Source organism: Balaenoptera physalus, assembly GCF_965194825.1.
Source record: "Balaenoptera physalus genome assembly, chromosome: 2".
In the NCBI taxonomy this organism is placed as follows: domain Eukaryota; kingdom Metazoa; phylum Chordata; class Mammalia; order Artiodactyla; family Balaenopteridae; genus Balaenoptera; species Balaenoptera physalus.
In genome coordinates this window covers 75,627,130-75,645,085 of record NC_138883.1, presented here as the reverse complement: position 1 = coordinate 75,645,085, position 17,956 = coordinate 75,627,130, and the positions used below count along the sequence as shown (strand labels likewise).

The following is a 17,956-nucleotide window of genomic DNA, read 5'->3' as shown; positions in this document are numbered from 1 at the left end:
ATGAGGTGGTCCTATATTCAATAAAATGTAGGAGAAGACAAAAAAGGGGACAGAGGCAATATTTAAAGTGATATATATATAATTCATATCTTCATTCAAAAAATGAAGTCATGAAAAGAAGGTCTGTTTTTTCTGGGATCTCAACTGTCACTCTCAATAGTCAGTTGTGGGTTGCTTTCTTCGTTTTGTTTCAGCAGATTCTGGATTTGAACATCAGATTCATCTTTAATCTGAGTGTCCAGATTGGGGCAATTTTTATAGGTTTACAACATAGTGACTCACAATAGTAAAAGGTTATACTCAATTTAGTTATTATAAAATATGACTATGTTCCCTGTGATGTAAAATATATTCTTGTAGCTTATTTATAAGATTTAAATGCTTTTTTTTTTAAATGCTTTTTATATAAATCATTCTGACCACTGTGAGGTGATACCTCAGTGTGGTTTTGATTTGCATTTCTCTAATAATTAGTGATGTTGAGCATCTTTTCATGTGCCTGTTGGCCATCTGTACGTCTTCTTTGGAGAAATGTCTATTTAGGTCTTTTGCCCATTTAAAACAAAAAGTTTATTTATTTATTTATTTTGGCTGCGCTGGGTCTTGTTGTGGCATGCAGGATCTCTAGTTGTGGCATGCAGACTCTTAGTTGCGGCATACATGCGGGATCTAGTTCGCCAACCAGGGATCAAACCCGGTCGATCCCTGGTCCAGGAACCAGGGATTGACTGGGTTCCGCTTGCATTGGGAGCACAGAGTCTCACCCACTGGACCACCAGGGAAGTCCCTTCTGCCCATTTTTTTATTGTGTTGTTTGGTTTTCTGATATTGAGTTCTATGAGCTGTTTCTGTATTTTGGATATTAATCCCTTATCCATCACATCATTTTGTAAATATTTTCTCCCATTCAGTAGGTTGTCTTTTCATTTTCCTGATGGTTTCCTTTGCTATGCAAAATCTTTTAAGTTTGATTAGATCTCATTTGTATCTTTTTGCTTATATTTCTTTTGCCTTGGGAGACTGATCTAAAAAAAGTATTGCTTTGATTTATGTCAGAGGATGTGTTACCTAAGTTCTCTTCTAGGAGTTTTATAGTGTCATGTCTTAAATGCAGGTCTTTAAACCATTTTGAGTTTATTTTTGTGTATGATATGAGGGAGTGTTCTAATTTCATTGATATATGTGTAGCTGTCCAGCTTTCCCAACACCACTTGTTGAAGAGACTATCTTTTCTCCATTGTATATTCTTACCTCCTTTGTCATAGATTAATTGAATGTAGTTGTGTGAGTTTATTTTTAAGCTCTCTATTCTGTTCCATTGGTCTATATGTCTTTCTGTGCCAGTACCACACTGGTTTGATTACTGTAGTTTTGTAGTATTGTCTGAAGTGTGGAAGGGTTCTGCCTCCAGCTTTGTTCTTTTTCCAGAGGATTGCTTTGGCAATTCTCGGTCTTTTGTGGTTCTATATAAATTTTAGGATTATTTGTTCTAGTTCTGTCAAAAATGTCATGGGTATATTGGTAGGGATTACATTAAATCTGTAGATTGCTTTGGGTAGTATGGCCATTTCAACAATATTAATTCTTCCAATCCAAGATCATGGAATATCTTTCCATTTCTTGAATCATCTTCAGTTTCCTTTATCAGTGTTTTATAGTTTGTAGCATATAGATATTTAACCTCCTTGGTTAAGTTTATTCCTAGGTATTTTATTTTTTTAACATGATATTAAACAGGATTTTTTTTTTTACTTTCTCTTTCTGAGATCTCATTGTTAGTGTAAAGAAATGCTACAGATTTCTGTATATTAATCTTATATCCTGCTACCTTGCTGAATTCATTTATTAGCTCTAATAGTTTTTGTGTGGAGACCTTAGGGTTCTCTGTATAGAGTATTATGTCATCTGCAAATAGTGACAGTTTTACCTCGTCCCTTCTAAATTGGATACCTTTTATTTCTTTTTCTTGTCTGATTGCTGTGGCTAGGACTTCTATTACTATGTTGAATAGAAGTGGTGAGAGTGGGCATCCTTGTCTTGTTCCTGAACTTAGCAGGAAGGCTTTCAGCTTTTCACTGTTGAATATTATGTTGGCTATGGGTTTGTCATAAATGGCTTTTATTATGTTGAGATATGGTCCCTCCATATCCACTTTGGTGAGAGTTTTTATCATGAATGAATACTGAATTTTATCAAATGCTTTTTCTTCACCTATCGAGATAATCATGTGGTTTTTGTCTTTATTTTTGTTAATGTGGTGTATCACGTTGGTTGATTTGTGTATTTTGAACCATCCTTGTGGCCCTGGAATGAATCCAACTTGATCATGATGTATGATCCTTTTAATGTGTTGTTGGATTCTGTTTGCTAGTATTTTGTTGGGGATTTTTGCATCTATATTCATCAAAGATATTGACCTGTAATTTTCCTTTTTTGTAGTGTCTTTGGTTTTGGTATCAGGGTGATGGTGGCTTCTTAGAAAGAAGTTGGGAGTGTTCCCTCCTCTTCAGTTATTTGGATAGTTTGAGAAGGATAGGTGTAAGTTCTTTTTATGTTTGGTAGAATTCCCCAGTGATGCCATCCAGACCTAGACTTTCGTTTGCAGGGAGTTTTTAAAATTATTATTACAGATTCTATTTCACTTCTACTGTTCAGTCTGTTCAAGTTATCTGTTTGTTCTTGACTCAGTTTTGTCAGGCTGTATGTTTCTAGAAACTTGTCCATTTCTTCTAGGTGTCCAGTTTGTTGGCATATAACTGTTCATAGTCGTCTCTTATGATTTTTTGTATTTCTGCAGTATCAGTTGTTATTTCTCCTTATTCGTTTCTCATTTTGTTTATTTGGGTCCTCTCTTTTTTCTTCTTGGTGAGGCTGGCTAGAGGTTTCTTGATTTTATCTATCTTTAAAAAAACCAGTTCTTGGTTTTACTGATTTTTTCTATTGGTTTTTAAATTTCTATTTTACTTGTTTTCTCTCTGATCTTTATTATTTCCTTCCCTCTACTGACTTTGGCTTTTGTTTTTTCTTCTTATTCTAATTCTTTTAGGTGGTAGGTTAGGTTGTTTATTTAAAATGTTTCTTGTCCTTGAGGAAGGTCTGTATCACTATGAACTTCCTTCTTAGAACTGCTTTTGCTGCCTCCTGTAGATTTTGTAAGGTTGTGTTTTCATTGTCATAGTCTTGATGTTTTCTGTTTTCCTCTTTGATTTCATTGTTGACCCATTGGTTTTTTAGTAGCATGTTGTTTAGTCTCCATGTATTTACTCTTTTCCTGTTTTTCTTTCTGTGATTGATTTCTAGTTTCATACCCTTGTGGTCAGAAAAGATGCTTGAAATAATTTCTACCTTCTTAAATTTGTTGAGGCTTGTTTTGTGACCTAGTATGTGGTCTATCCTAGAGGATGTTCAATGCACACTTGAATAGAATATGTATTCTGGGTTTTTTTCTTTTAGATGTAGTGTCCTGTAGATATCAGTTAAATCAACTGGTCTGTTGTGTCATGTAGAACTTCTGTTGCTTTATTGATTTTCTGTCTGGATGATCTGTCCATTGATGTCAGTGAGGTGTTAAGTCTCCTACTATTATTGTACTCATTTCTTCATTTATCTCTGTTAGTATCTGTTTTGTATATTTAGGTGCTCCTATATTGGGTGCATATATGATAATGAGTGTCATATCCTCTTCTTGTATTTATCCCTTTATTATTATTATAATGTCCCTCTATGTTTTTCTTTACGGACCTTGTTTCAAAGTCTCTTTTGTCTGAAGTAAGTATTGCTAACCCCTGTCTTGTTATTTTTATTTGCATGAAATACCTTTTATCATCCACTCAATTTCAGCCTATGTGTGTTTCACCCTGAAGTAAATCTCTTGTAGACAGCATATTGTAGGTTCTTGTTTTTCTTATCCAGTCTGCCACTGTATGTCTTTTGATTGGAGCATTTAGTCCATTGATATTTAAATTAATTACCGATAGGTATGTATTTATTGCCATTTAAAACTTTGCTTTCCAGTTGATTTTGCAGTTCTTCTTTATTGATTTCTTCTTATTTTTGTTTTTCATTTTGTAGTTTGATGGTTTTCTTTTGTATTATGCTTGAGTTCTTTTCTTTTTATTTTAGTGTGAATCTATTGTATGGTTTAGATTTGTGGTCACCCTGGTTTTCCAGTATGTTGACCCATAACTACATCTATTTGTTTTAAACTGATAGTCAAAGAAGTTCAGATACATTCTGAAAGATCTACATTTTTATACTCCCCTCCCCCACATTTTGTGATTCTGATGTCCTATTTTACATCTTCATGTTTATCCTTTTGCTGTTATTTAGAGTTACAATCACTTTTACAAAAATTTTTTGATTGTTTTTAGTCTATGTACTGGCTTATTTAAGTGATCTTCAATCCTTTTATATATTTGCCTTTTCTATTGTGATTTTCCCTTTCCTGTAGATTCTTCTTTTCTATTTAGAGAAGACCCTTAAATACTTCTTTAGGGTAGGTCTAGTGTTGCTGTATTCTTTAGTTTTTTCTTGTCTGAGAAATTCTTTCTTCCTCCTTCTGTTCTAAATGATAATCTTGCCGGGTGGAGTATCTAGGTTACAAGTTTTTCCCTTTCAGAATTATGAATATATCATACCACTTCCTTCTGGCCCACAGTTTCTGCAGAGAAATCAGCTGATATCCTTAATGGGGGTTCCCTTGTAACTGACTCTTTGTTTTTCTCTTGCTGGCTTTAGAATCCTCTCTTTATTTTTAATTTTTGCCATTTTAATTATAATATGTCTTGGTCTGGATCTATTTGGGTTCATCTTGTTTGGGAACCTCTGTGCTTCCCGTACCTGGATATCTGTTTCCTTCTTTAGCTTTGGGAAGTTTTCAGCCAGAATTTCTTCAAATACATTTTTAATCCTCTCCTCTCTCTCTTCTCCTTCTGGAACCCCTGTTATGTGTAGTTTGGTATGCTTTGAATGATCCCATATGTTGCTTTCATTTGATTTTTATTTGTCTTTCTGTCTGCTGTTCTGATTGGGTGATTCCCATTATTCTATCTTCTATATCACTTATTCCTTCTTCTGCATTATTTAGTCTGCTATTCATTGCTTTTATATTGTTTTTTATGTTGGCAATTGAGTTGTCTTATTTTGATTGGCTCCTCTTTATAGTTTCTAGTTCCTTGTTACAGTGATCTGCATTTCTATTAATAATCTTTCTTAATTCCTTTAGCACGATTATTACCTCCTTTTTGAACTCAGGGTCTAGTAGACTGGTGAGGTCTCTTTCATTATTTGTTCTTTCATGGGATTTTTCTTGTTCTTTTAATTGAGAGTAGTTCCTCTTTTTCATTTTACTTAACTTTCTCTGTCTCTATGAATTTAGGAGAAACAGTTACCTACTGTGGTCTTGAAGGGGTATTTTTATGTGGGAGCATCTGTGTGTAGACTGTGTGAGTCCAATATTTTTGTTGTGAGGACAGGTTTTTGCATGGATGCTAGCCACATCTTTCCTCAGAGTGTGTTGGCCATTATCCTTTTAATAGGGGGTGGGATTTGTGTTGTGGTGTCCAGAGCCTCCCCTGGATTTTGGGTGGGGCCTCCTCTTTTTTCCATGGCTGTAACAGCCCTGTCAGGGGTAGGGCCCACTCCTCAGTTCTTGGAGTAGAAGCCCTGAGGGTCGTATTTGATAAGGTCCATTGCCCTTGAGTGTGTGCCCTGCCCCAAAGGAGGTGACCACTGAAGCATGTAAAGCCCATGCAGTCACAGCAAACCTATGTCCCACTGGTGCAGGCATCCATGATTCTGACCAGAATCAACCCAAGGTCACAACCCTTTCTCTGTTGCATTTGTACCAGACTTAGTGCTAGGCTATGGTGTGGAGTGGGCTGGTGCTGGGGGCCAAGGCACTGTGGCTGCAGGAATCGAGGTGGTTGTGCTGCCACCTGCAACCTGGGCTGCCTCGGTAGCAGGCCTCTCCCAGGGCCTATCTGCCCCAGAGCCAACTCTAAGCTTCTGTGTGGGGTGAATGGAGCTGGAGCACTACTGCCAAGAAACAACTGCTGCCTACTCCTCCCCAGGGGCTCTCCACCCGAGACATTCGTTTCTGTGGCACCACCCAGTGTGCATGCCAACAAAGTCCACTATGGCCAGACCCACCCCCACTATCAGTGTGCTGATAATCACCTCCAAAGTTCTGCCTGGACCACACCCAAGGCCCTCTGGGCTGTCTCTGCACAGCTAGACCAAGTCCTCTCCCAGGGTCCATCCATCTGAGATTCAGCACCCAGCTGCTGCATGTACTAGCAGCCCTCCCAGCACACGATTTGGTCAGGGAAGTGTGACAAGGCAGCAGCCATCAGCCCTGGTCTTTCTCCATCCTGATTGCTAGTAAGCCAGCATAAGCACAGTCCTTGCAAACAGAGTCTAAGCCCCTCCAGCCCTCTGTCTGTCCCAGTGGACCTCTCAGCAGGCAAGAAGGCTCCCCAGGGCCAGGGCCAGCCCATGTGGACATTCCCTCCATCACAGATCACTCCCAGGGGCACCAGTCCCATCCTGACGCCTTTCTTTTTTTTTTTTCCCCTATCCTACCTGGTTACATGGAGATCTTTCTTGCAGCTTTGGTTCTATAAGAGATCTTCTGGCAGTTTCCAGTTGGTTTTCTGTGAAACTTGTTTCATATTTAGATGTATTTTCTTTCTCTTTTTTTAAAAAATTAATTAATTAATTTATTTTTGGCTGTGTTGAGTCTTCATTGCTGCACACGGGCTTTCTCTAGTTGTGGTGAGCGGGGGCTACTCTTTGTTGCAGTGCATGGGCTTCTCATTGTGGTGGCTTCTCTTGCTGTGGAGCACAGGCTCTAGGCACGCGGGCTTCAGTAGTTGTGGCATGCGGGCTCAGTAGTTTGTGGCTCACGGGCTCTAGAGCACAGGCTCAGTAGTTGTGGCTCATGGGCTTAGTTGCTCTGCAGCATGTGGGATCTTCCCAGACCAGGGCTCAAACCCATGTCCCCTGCATTGGCAGGCAGATTCTTAACCACTGCACCACCAGGGAAGCCCTGTATTTTCTTTTTAATATATCAACATTGGTTCTTTAATTATAACATGTACATTTAAATATTTTTGATGTATTTGTGGGGAAAGGTGATCTCCACGTCCTCCTACATTGCCATGTTGATCCTCCTCTCTCATTGTGCTTTTTTAAAAATTGAAGTATAGTTGATATACAGTACTATATAAGTTATAGGAGTAAATGTAGTCATTCACAATTTTTAAAGGCTATACTCCGTTTATAGTTATTATAAAATATTGGCTATATTCCCTGTATTGTATAACATATCCTTGTAGCTTATTTCATACATAATAATTTGTACCTCTTAATAGCACCAACTCCTTTCCTCTCCCCACTAGTTTGTTCTCTATATCTGTGAGTTGCTTCTTTTTTGTTTATTGACTAGTTTGTTGTAATTTTTAGATTTCATATATAAGTGATATCATACAGGGTTGTCTTTGTCTGACTTATTTTACTAAGCATAGTATTCTCTAGGTCCTTCCTTGTTGCTGCAAATGGAAACATCTCATTGTTTTTTTATGGCTGAGTAGTATTCCACTGTATATATATATATATATATATATATATATATATATATATACAGCATCTTCTTCATCCACTCATCTGTTGATAGGCACTTAGGTTGCTTCCATATCTTGGCAATTGTAAATAATGCTGCTGTGAACATTGGGGTGCATGTATCCTTTCGAATTATAGTTTTCTCTGGATATATGCCCAGGAGTGGGATTGCTGGGTCATATGGCAACTCTATTTTTAGTTTTTTAAGGAACCTCCATATTGTTTTCCATAGTGGCTGCACCAATTTACATTCCCACCAACAGTGTGCAAGGGTTCCCTTTTCTCCACATCCTCACAAACATTTGTTATTTGTGTTCTTTTTTTTTTTTAATTATTATTTATTTATTTATTTATTTATTTATTTTTGTCTGTGTTGGGTCTTCGTTTCTGTACGAGGGCTTTCTCGAGTTGCGACAAGCAGGGGCCACTCTTCATCGCGGTGCACGGGCCTCTCACTATCGTGGCCTCTCTTGTTGCGGAGCACAGGCTTCAGACGCGCAGGCTCAGTAGTTGTGGCTCACGGGCCTAGTTGCTCCGCGGCATGTGGGATCTTCCCAGACCAGGGCTCAAACCCGTGTGCCCTGCACCGGCAGGCAGATTCTCAACCACTGCGCCACCACTGAAGCCCTTGTGTTCTTTTTGATGATAGCCATTCTAACTGGTGTGAGGTGATATCTCGTTGTGGCTTTGATTTGCATTTCCCTGATGGTTAACAATGTTGAAAATATTTTCATGTGTTGGCCATCTGCATTTCCTCTTTGGAAAAGTGTCTATTCACTTCTTCTGCACTTTTTTTTTTTTTTTTTGGCTGCGTTGGGTCTTTGTTGCTGCACGTGGTCTCCCTCTAGTTGCAGCAGGCGGGGGCTACTCTTCCTTGCTGTGCACAGGCTTCTCATTGCAGTGGCTTCCCGTGTTGTGGAGCATGGGCTCTAGGTGCACAAGCTTCAGTAGTTGCAGCACAGGGGCTCAGTAGTTGCAACATGCAGGCCCTAGAATGCGTGGGCTTCAGTAGTTGCAGTACGGGAGCTCCGTAGTTGCGGTGCATGGGCTCTAGGGCACACAAGCTTCAATAGTTGTGGTGCGCAGGCTTAGTAGTTGTGGCGCGCGGCCTGCAGATTGCAGACTCAGTAGTTGTGGCGCATAGGCTCAGTTACTCCAGACCATGTGGGATCTTCCCAGACCAGGGCTTGAACCTGTGTCCCCTGCATTGGCAGGTGGATTCTTAACCACGGAGGTCCCTGCACATTTTTAAATTGGATTTTTTTTTTACGTTGAGTTGTATTAGCTGTTTATATGTTGTGGATATAAACCTCTTATTGGTCATGCCATTTGCAAATATATTGTCTTATTCAGCAGGTTTTTTCATTTTGTCAATGGTTTCCCTTGCTGTGCAAAAGCTTTTAAGTTTAATTAGGTCCCATTTGTTTACTTTTTATTTTATTTCCTTTGCTTTAGGAGACAGATATAAAAAATTATTGCTATGATTTATGTTAAAGAGTGTTCTGCCTGTTTTCCTCTGAGAGTTTTATGCTTTTGGTCTTCCATGTAGGTTTTTTTTTTCTTTTTTTTTGGCTGCGTTGGGTCTCCATTGCTGCACATGGGCTTTCTCTAGTTGTGTCAAGTGGGGGCTACTTTTTGTTGTGTGTGCAGGCTTCTCATTGCAGTGGCTTCTCTTTGTTTTGGAGCACAGGCTCTAGGCACGCGGGCTCAGTAGTTGTGGCACACGGGCTTTGTTGCTCCAGGGCATGTGGGATCTTCCCAGACCAGGGCTCGAACCCGTATCCCCTGCATTGGCAGGCAGATTCTCAACCACTGCGCCACCAGGGAAGCCCTCACTGGTTTCTTATAGTTTTCCAAGTACAGGTCTTTTATCTCCTTAGGTAGGTTTATTCCTATGTGTTTTATTCTTTTTTTTTTCTGTTTCTTTTTTAAATTTAACTTTTATTTTATATTGGGATATAGTTGATTTACAATGTTGTGTTAGTTTCAGGTGTACAGCAAAGTGATTCAGTTATACATACACATATATCCATTCTTTTTTTCTCTTTCTTTTATTATAGACTTTTTTACATGTCTATAAAGTTATTATTACTGTTTGTATATTGTTTAATTTAAACATGTTCTATTCCTCTATTGAAGTACATTTATTCCAATTTTTGATATTAAAGCTAGGTTTTTAAGTTGAAGTTAAGAGACACTACTATGTATAAAATAAATAAGCAACAAGGATATATTGTACGGCACAGAGAAATATAGCCATTATTTTGTAATAACTATTTTTTTAATTTTTATTTTATCAATATATTGGAGCATAGTTGATTAACAATGTTGTGTTAGTTTCAGGTGTACAACAAAGTGATTCAGTTATGCATATACATGTATCTATTCCTTTTTCAGATTCTTTTCCCTTTTGGGTTATTACAGAATATTGAGCTGCATTCCCTGTGCTATATGGTAGGTCCCTGTTGGTTATCTATTTTAAATATAGCACTGTGTACATGTCAATCCCAAACTTCCAGTCTATCCCTCCCCCCTACACTTCCCCACTGGTAACCATAAGTTTGTTCTTTAAGTCTGTGAGTCTGCTTCTGTTTTGTAAATAAATTCACTTGTTTCATTTTTTTTTTAGATTCCACAAATAAGCGATATCATATGATATTTGTCTTTCTCTGTCTGTCTTACTTCACTTAGTATGATAATTTCCAGATCCATCCATGTTGCTGCACATGGCATTATTTCATTCTTTTTTATGGCTGAGTAATATTCCATTGTATATATTTACCACACCTTCTTTATCCATTCATCTGTTGATGGACATTTAGGTTGTTTCCATGTGTTGGCTATTGTAAACAGCACTGCCATGAACATTGAGGTGCATATATCCTTTTGAACCATGTTTTTCTCCAGATATATGCCCAGGAGTGGGATTGCTGGATCATATGGTAGCTCTATTTTTTAGTTTCTTAAGGAACCTCCATACTGTTCTCCATAGTAGCTGTACCAATTTATATTCCCACCAACAGTGTAGGAGGGTTCCCTTTTCTCTACACCCTCTCCAGCATTTATTGTTTGTAGATTTTTTGATGATGGCCATTCTGACTGTTGTGAGGTGATATCTCATTATAGTTTTGGTTTGTGTTTGTCTAATAATTAGTGATGTTGAGCATCTTTTCATGTGCCTGTTGGCCATCTGTATATCTTCTTTGGAGAAATGTCTATGTAGGTCTTCTGCCCATTTTTTGATTGGGCTGCTTGTTTTTTTGATACTGAGCCAAATGTGTTGTATGTAAGTTTTGGAGACTAATCCCTTGTTGGTTGCATTGTTGGCAAATATTTTTTCCCATTCTGTAGGTTGTTTTTTCATTTTCTTTATGGTTTCCTTTGTTGTGCAAAAGCTTTTAAGTTTAATTAGGTCCCATTTGTTTATTTTTGTTTTTATTTCCATTACTGTTGGAGGTGCATCCAAAAAGATATTGCTGTGATTCATGTTAGGACGTCCTGCCTATGTTTTCCTTTAGGAGTTTTATAGTATCCGGTCTTACATTTAGGTCTTTAACCCATTTTGAGTTTATTTTTGTGTATGGTGTTAGAGAATGTTCTAATTTCATTCATTTACATGTAGCTGTCCAGTTTTCCCAGCACCATTTATCAAAGAGACTGTCTTTCCTCCATTGTATATTCTTACCTCCTTTGTCATAGATTAATTGACCATAAGTGCATGGGTTTATTTCTGGGCTTTCTGTCCTGTTCCATTGATCTCTATTTTTGTTTCTGTGCCAGTACCATACTGTTTTCATTACTGTAGCTTTGTAGTATAGTTTGAAGCCAGGGAGCATGATTTGTCCAGCTCAGTTTTTCTTTCTCAGGATTGCTTTCACTATTTGGGGGTCTTTTGCGTTTCCATACAAACTTTAATTTATTTTGTTCTAGTTCTGTGAAAAATGCCATTGGTAATTTGATAGGAATTGAATTGAATCTGTAGATTGCCTTGGGTAGCATAATCATTTTAACAATATTGATTCTTCCAATCCAAGAACATGGTAAATCTTTCCATCTGTTTGTGTCATCTTCAGTTTCTTTCATCAGTGTCTCATAGTTTTCAGAGTACAGGTCTTTTTCCTCCTTAGGTAGGTTTATTCCTAGGTATTTTATTCTTTTGGATGTCATAGTAAAAGATATTGTTTCCTTAATTTCTCTTTCTGATCTTTCATTGTTAGTGTATAGAAATGCAACAGATTTCTTGTATTAATTTTGTATCCTGAAACTTTACTGAATTCATTGATGAGTGCTAGTAGCTTTCTGGTGGTATCTTTAGGATTTCCTGTGTATAGTGTTAATATCATGTCATATGCAAACAGTGACTGTTTTACTTCTTCCTTTCCAATTTGGATTCCATTTATTTCTTTTTCTTGTGTGATTGCTATGGCTAGTACTTCCAATACAATGTTGAATAAAAGTGGCGAGAGTTGGCATCCTTGTCTTGCTCCTGATCTTAGAGAAAATGCTTTCAGCTTTTCACCATTGAGTATGTTATTAGCTGTATGGCCTTTATTATGTTGAGGTAGGTTCCCTCAATGCCCACTTTCTGGAGGATTTTTTATCATAAATGAATTTAGAATTTTGTCAAAAGCTTTTTCTGCATCTATTGAGATGATCACATGGTTTTTATTCTTCAGTTTGTCAATGTGGTATACCACATTGATTCATTTGCGCATATTGAAAAATCGTTGCATCTCTGGGGTAAATTCCACTCAGTCATGATGTATGATCCTTTTAATGTATTGTTGCATTTGGTTTGCTAAAATTTTGTTGAGGATTTTGCATTCGTGTTCATCAGTGATATTGGCCTACGATTTTCTTTTTTGTATAATATCTTTGTCTGGTTTTGGTATGAGGGTGACATTTGCCTTGTAGAATGAGTTCAGAATTGTTCCTTTCTCTTCAGTTTTTTTTGGAATAGTTTGAGAGTGATAGGTGTTAACTCTTCTCTAAGTGTTTGTTAGTTAAGAATTTTTCAATTACTGATTCAACTTCATTACTCATAATTGGCCTGTTTCTATTTTCTATTTCTTCCTGGTTAAGTCTTGGGAGATAGTACCTTTCTAAGAATTTGTCCATTTCTTCTAGGTTGTCCATTTTATTCACATATAGTTCGTAGTAGTCTCTTATGATGCTTTGTATTTCTGTGTGTCCATTGTAACTTCTTTTTAATTTCTGATTTTATTTATTTTTGCCATCTCTCTTTTTTTCTTTTGGAGTCTGGCTAAAGTTTTTTGTTTGTTTGTTTTGAATTTTATTTTATTTATTTATTTTTTATACAGCAGGTTCTTATTAGTTATCTGTTTTATACATATTAGTGTATGTATGTCAATCCCAATCTCCCAGTTCATCCAACCCCACCACATCCCCGCTTCCTCCCATATGTTTGTTCTCTGCATCTATGTCTCTAGGGTCTGGTTAAGTTTTATCAATTTTGTTTATATTTTTAAAGAACCAGCTGTTACTTTCATTGATCTTTTCTATTTTTTTTAGTCTCTATTTCATTTATTTCTGCTCTGATCTGTATGATTTCTTTCCTTCTACTAATTTGGGTTTTGTTTGTTCTTTTCTAGTTCCCTTAGACGCAAGGTTATGTTGTTTATTTGAGATTTTTCTTGTTTCCTGAGATAAGGTTGTATCACTATAAACTTCCCTCTTAGAACTGCTTTTGCTGCATCCCATATGTTTTGGATCATGTTTTCATTTTCATTTGTCTCTAGGTACTTTTGATTTCCTCTTTGATTTCTTCAGTAATCCATTGGTTGTTTAGTAGCATATTGTTTAGTCACCACGTGTTTTGTTTTGTTTTGTTTTGTTTTGTGGTTTTTCTCTTTTAGTTGATTTCTAATCTTGTAGCATTGTGGTCAGAAAGGATGCTTGATATGATTTCAATTTTCTTAAATTTACCAAGGCTTGTTTTGTGACCTAGTATGTGATCTATCCTGGAGAATGTTCCACGTGCACTTGAAAAGAATGTGTATTCTGCTCCTTTCAGACGGAATGCTCTCTATATAAGTTAAGTTCATTTTGTCTAATGTGTTATTTAAGGCCTCTGTTTACTTACTGATTTTCTGTCTGGATGATCTGTATATTGATATAATTGGGTTTTTTTTTTTGTAACTGGGTTTTTGTTTTGTTTTGTTTGTTTTTTTATACTACAGGTTCTTATTAGTCATCAGTTTTATACACATCAGTGTATACATATCAATCCCAATTGCCCAATTCAGTACACCACCATCCCCACCCCACCACAGTTTTCCCCCCTTGGTGTCCATATATCTGTTCTCTACATCTGTGTCTCAACTTCTGCCCTGCAAACCGGCTCATCTGTACCATTTTTCTAGGTTCCACATACATGCGTTAATATACAATATTTGTTTTTGTCTTTCTGACTTACTTCACTCTGTATGACAGTCTCTAGATCCATCCACGTCTCAACAAATGACTCAGTCTCGTTCCTTTTTATGGCTGAGTAATATTCCATTGTATATATGTACCACAACTTCTTTTTTTTTTTTTTTTTTTTAGAAATTTCATGTAATGTCTGAAACATTTATATTAACATATTTCCATACATATTTCCATACAAATACAAATATAAGATTTTTAGAAATTTCATGTAATGTCTGAAACATTTATATTAACATATTTCCATACAAATAACCCAATGAAAGTTTAGTATTAGTTGTTTTGTTTGCTTTTTTATACTGCAGACTCTTATTAGGCATCAATTTTATACACATCAGTGTATACATGTCAATCCCAATCGCCCAATTCAGCACACCACCATCCCCACCTCACCACAGTTTTCCCCCCTTGGTGTCCATATGTCCATTCTCTACATCTGTGTCTCAACTTCTGCCCTGCAAACTGGCTCATCTGTACCATTTTTCTAGGTTCCACATACATGCATTAATATATGATATATGTTTTTCTCTTTCTGACTTACTTCACTCTGTATGACAGTCTCTAGATCCATCCACGTCTCAACAAATGACTCAATTTCGTTCCTTTTTATGGCTGAGTAATATTCCATTGTATATATGTACCACATCTTCTTTATCCATTCATCTGTCGATGGGCATTTAGGTTGCTTCCATGACCTGGCTATTGTAAATAGTGCTGCAATGAACATTGGGGTGCATGTGTCTTTTTGAATTATGGTTTTCTCTGGGTATATGCCCAGTAGTGGGATTGCTGGATCATATGGTAAATCTATTTTTAGTTTTTTAAGGAACCTCCATACTGTTCTCCATAGTGGCTGTATCAATTTACATTCCCACCAACAGTGCAAGAGGGTTCCCTTTTCTCCACACCCTCTCCAGCATTTGTTGTTTGTAGATTTTCTGATGATGCCCATTCTAACAGGAGTGAGGTGATACCTCATTGTAGTTTTGATTTGCATTTCTCTAATAATTAGTGATGTTGAGCATCTTTTCATGTGCTTCTTGGCCATCTGTATGTCTTCTTTGGAGAAATGTCTATTTAGGTCATCTGCCCATTTTTGGATTGGGTTGTTTCTTTCTTTAATATTGAGCTGAATGAGCTGTTTATATATTTTGGAGATTAATCCTTTGTCCGTTGATTTGTTTGCAAATATTTTCTCCCATTCTGAGGGTTGTCTTTTCGTCTTGTATATGGTTTCCTTTGCTGTGCAAAAGCTTTGAAGTTTCATTAGGTCCCATTTGTTTATTTTTGTTTTTATTTCCATTACTCTAGAAGGTGGATCAAAAAGGATCTTGCTGTGATTTATGTCAAAGAATGTTCTTCCTATGTTTTCCTCTAAGAGTTTTATAGTGTCCGGTCTTACATTTAGGTCTCTAATCCATTTTGAGTTTATTTTTGTGTATGGTGTTAGGGAGTATTCTAATTTCATTCTTTTACATGTAGCTGTCCAGTTTTCCCAGCACCACTTACTGAAGAGACTGTCTTTTCTCCATTGTATATCTTTGCCTCCTTTGTCATAGATTAGTTGACCGTAGGTGTGTGGGTTTATCTCTGGGCTTTCTATCTTGTTCCATTGATCTATGTTTCTGTTTTTGTGCCAGTACCATATTGTCTTGATTACTGTAGCTTTGTAGTATAGTCTGAAGTCAGGGAGTATGATTCCTCCAGCTCCGTTTTTCTCCCTCAAGACTGCTTTGGCTATTTGGGGTCTTTTGTGTCTCCATACAAATTTTAAGATGATTTGTTCTAGTTCTGTAAAAAATGCCATTGGTAATTTGATAGGGATTGCATTGAATCTGTAGATTGCTTTGGGTAGTATAGTCATTTTCAAAATATTGATTCTTCCAATCCAAGAATATGGTATATCTCTTCATCTGTTGGTATCATCTTTAATTTCTTTCATCAGTGTCTTATAGTTTTCTGCATACAGGTCTTTTGTTTCCCTAGGTAGGTTTATTCCTAGGTATTTTATTCTTTTTGTTGCAATGGTAAATGGGAGTGTTTCCATAATTTCTCTTTCAGATTTTTCATCATTAGTGTATAGGAATGCAAGAGATTTCTGTGCATTAATTTTGTATCCTGCAACTTTACCAAATTCATTGGTTAGCTCTAGTAGTTTTCTGGTGGCATCTTTAGGATTCTCTATGTATTGTATCATGTCATCTGCAAACAGTGACAGTTTTACTTCTTTTCCAATTTGTATTCCTTTTATTTCTTTTTCTTCTCTGATTGCTGTGGCTAGGACTTCCAAAACTATATTGAATAATAGTGGTGAGAGTGGACATCCTTGTCTCGTTCCTGATCTTAGAGGAAATGCTTCCAGTTTTTCACCATTGAGAATGATGTTTGCTGTTGGTTTGTCGTATATGGACTTTATTATGTTGAGGTAGGTTCCCTCTATGCCTAGTTTCTGGAGAGTTTTTTTTTTTTTATAAATATATTTTTTAATTAATTAATTAATTATTTATTTATTGCTGTGTTAGGTCTTCGTTTCTGTGCGAGGGCTTTCTCCAGTTGCGGCAAGTGAGGGCCACTCTTCATTGCGGTACGCGGGCCTCTCACTACCGCGGCCTCTCTTGTTGTGGAGCACAGGCTCCAGACGCGCAGGCTCAGCAATTGTGGCTCACGGCCCTAGTTGCTCCGCGGCATGTGGGATCCTCCCAGACCAGGGCTCGAACCCGTGTCCCCTGCATTGGCAGGCAGATTATCAACCACTGCGCCACCAGGGAAGCCCTTCTGGAGAGTTTTTATCATAAATGGGTGTTGAATTTTGTCAAAAGCTTTTTCTGCATCTATTGAGATGATCATATGGTTTTTATTCTTCAATTTGTTAATATGGTGTATCACATTGATTGATTTGCGGATATTGAAGAATCCTTACATCCCTGGGATAAATCCCACTTGATCGTGGTGTATGATCCGTTTAATGTGTTGTTGGATTCTGTTTGCTAGTATTTTGTTGAGGATTTTTGCATCTATGTTCATCAGTGATATTGGCCTGTAATTTTCTTTTTTTGTAGTGTCTTTGTCTGGTTTTGGTATCAGGGTGATGGTGGCCTCATAGAATGAGTTTGGGAGTGTTCCTTCCTCTGCAATTTTTTAGAAGAGTTTGAGAAGGATGGGTGTTAGCTCTTCTCTAAATGTTTGATAGAATTCACCTGTGAAGCCATCTGGTCCTGGATTTTTGTTTGTTGGAAGATTTTTAATCACAGTTTCAATTTCATTACTTGTGATTGGTCTGTTCATATTTTCTGTTTCTTCCTGGTTCAGTCTTGGCAGGTTATACCTTTCTAAGAATTTGTCCATTTCGTCCAGGTTGTCCATTTTATTGGCATAGAGTTGCTGGTAGTAGTCTCTTAGGATGCTTTGTATTTCTGTGGTGTCTGTTGTAACTTCTCCTTTTTCATTTCTAATTTTATTGATTTGAGTCCTCTCCCTCTTTTTCTTGATGAGTCTGGCTAATGGCTTATCAATTTTGTTTATCTTCTCAAAGAACCAGCTTTTAGTTTTATTGATCTTTGCTATTGTTTTCTTTGTTTCTGTTTCATTTATTTCCGCCCTGATTTTTATGATTTCTTTCCTTCTGCTAACTTTGGGTTTTGATTGTTCTTCTTCCTCTAGTTCCTTTAGGTGTAAGGTTAGATTGTTTACTTGAGACTTTCTTGTTTCTTTAGGTAGGTTTGTATAACTATAAACTTCCCTCTTAGAACTGCTTTTGCTGCATCCCATAGGTTTTGGATCGTCGTGTTTTCATTGTCTTTTGTCTCTAGGTATTTTTTTATTTCCTCTTTGATTTCTTCAGTGATCTCTTGGTTATTTAGTAACGCATTGTTTAGCCTCCATGTGTTTG

General features: G+C 37.1%; 1 protein-coding gene and 1 long non-coding RNA gene across 2 annotated transcripts in view; one reads left to right on the top strand and one right to left on the bottom strand.

Annotated features, from left to right (window-relative positions):
* RPGRIP1 (RPGR interacting protein 1) overlaps positions 1-17,956 on the top strand; it is a 227,036-nt gene that overhangs the window by 176,541 nt on the left and 32,539 nt on the right. The gene's annotated exons all lie outside the window — the stretch shown is intronic.
* Positions 9,453-16,454, bottom strand: LOC309656314. The gene is made up of 2 exons (XR_014261290.1): positions 14,609-16,454; positions 9,453-14,051 (listed from the first exon to the last, which is right to left on the bottom strand). It is a non-coding gene; the product is annotated as an uncharacterized lncRNA (long non-coding RNA).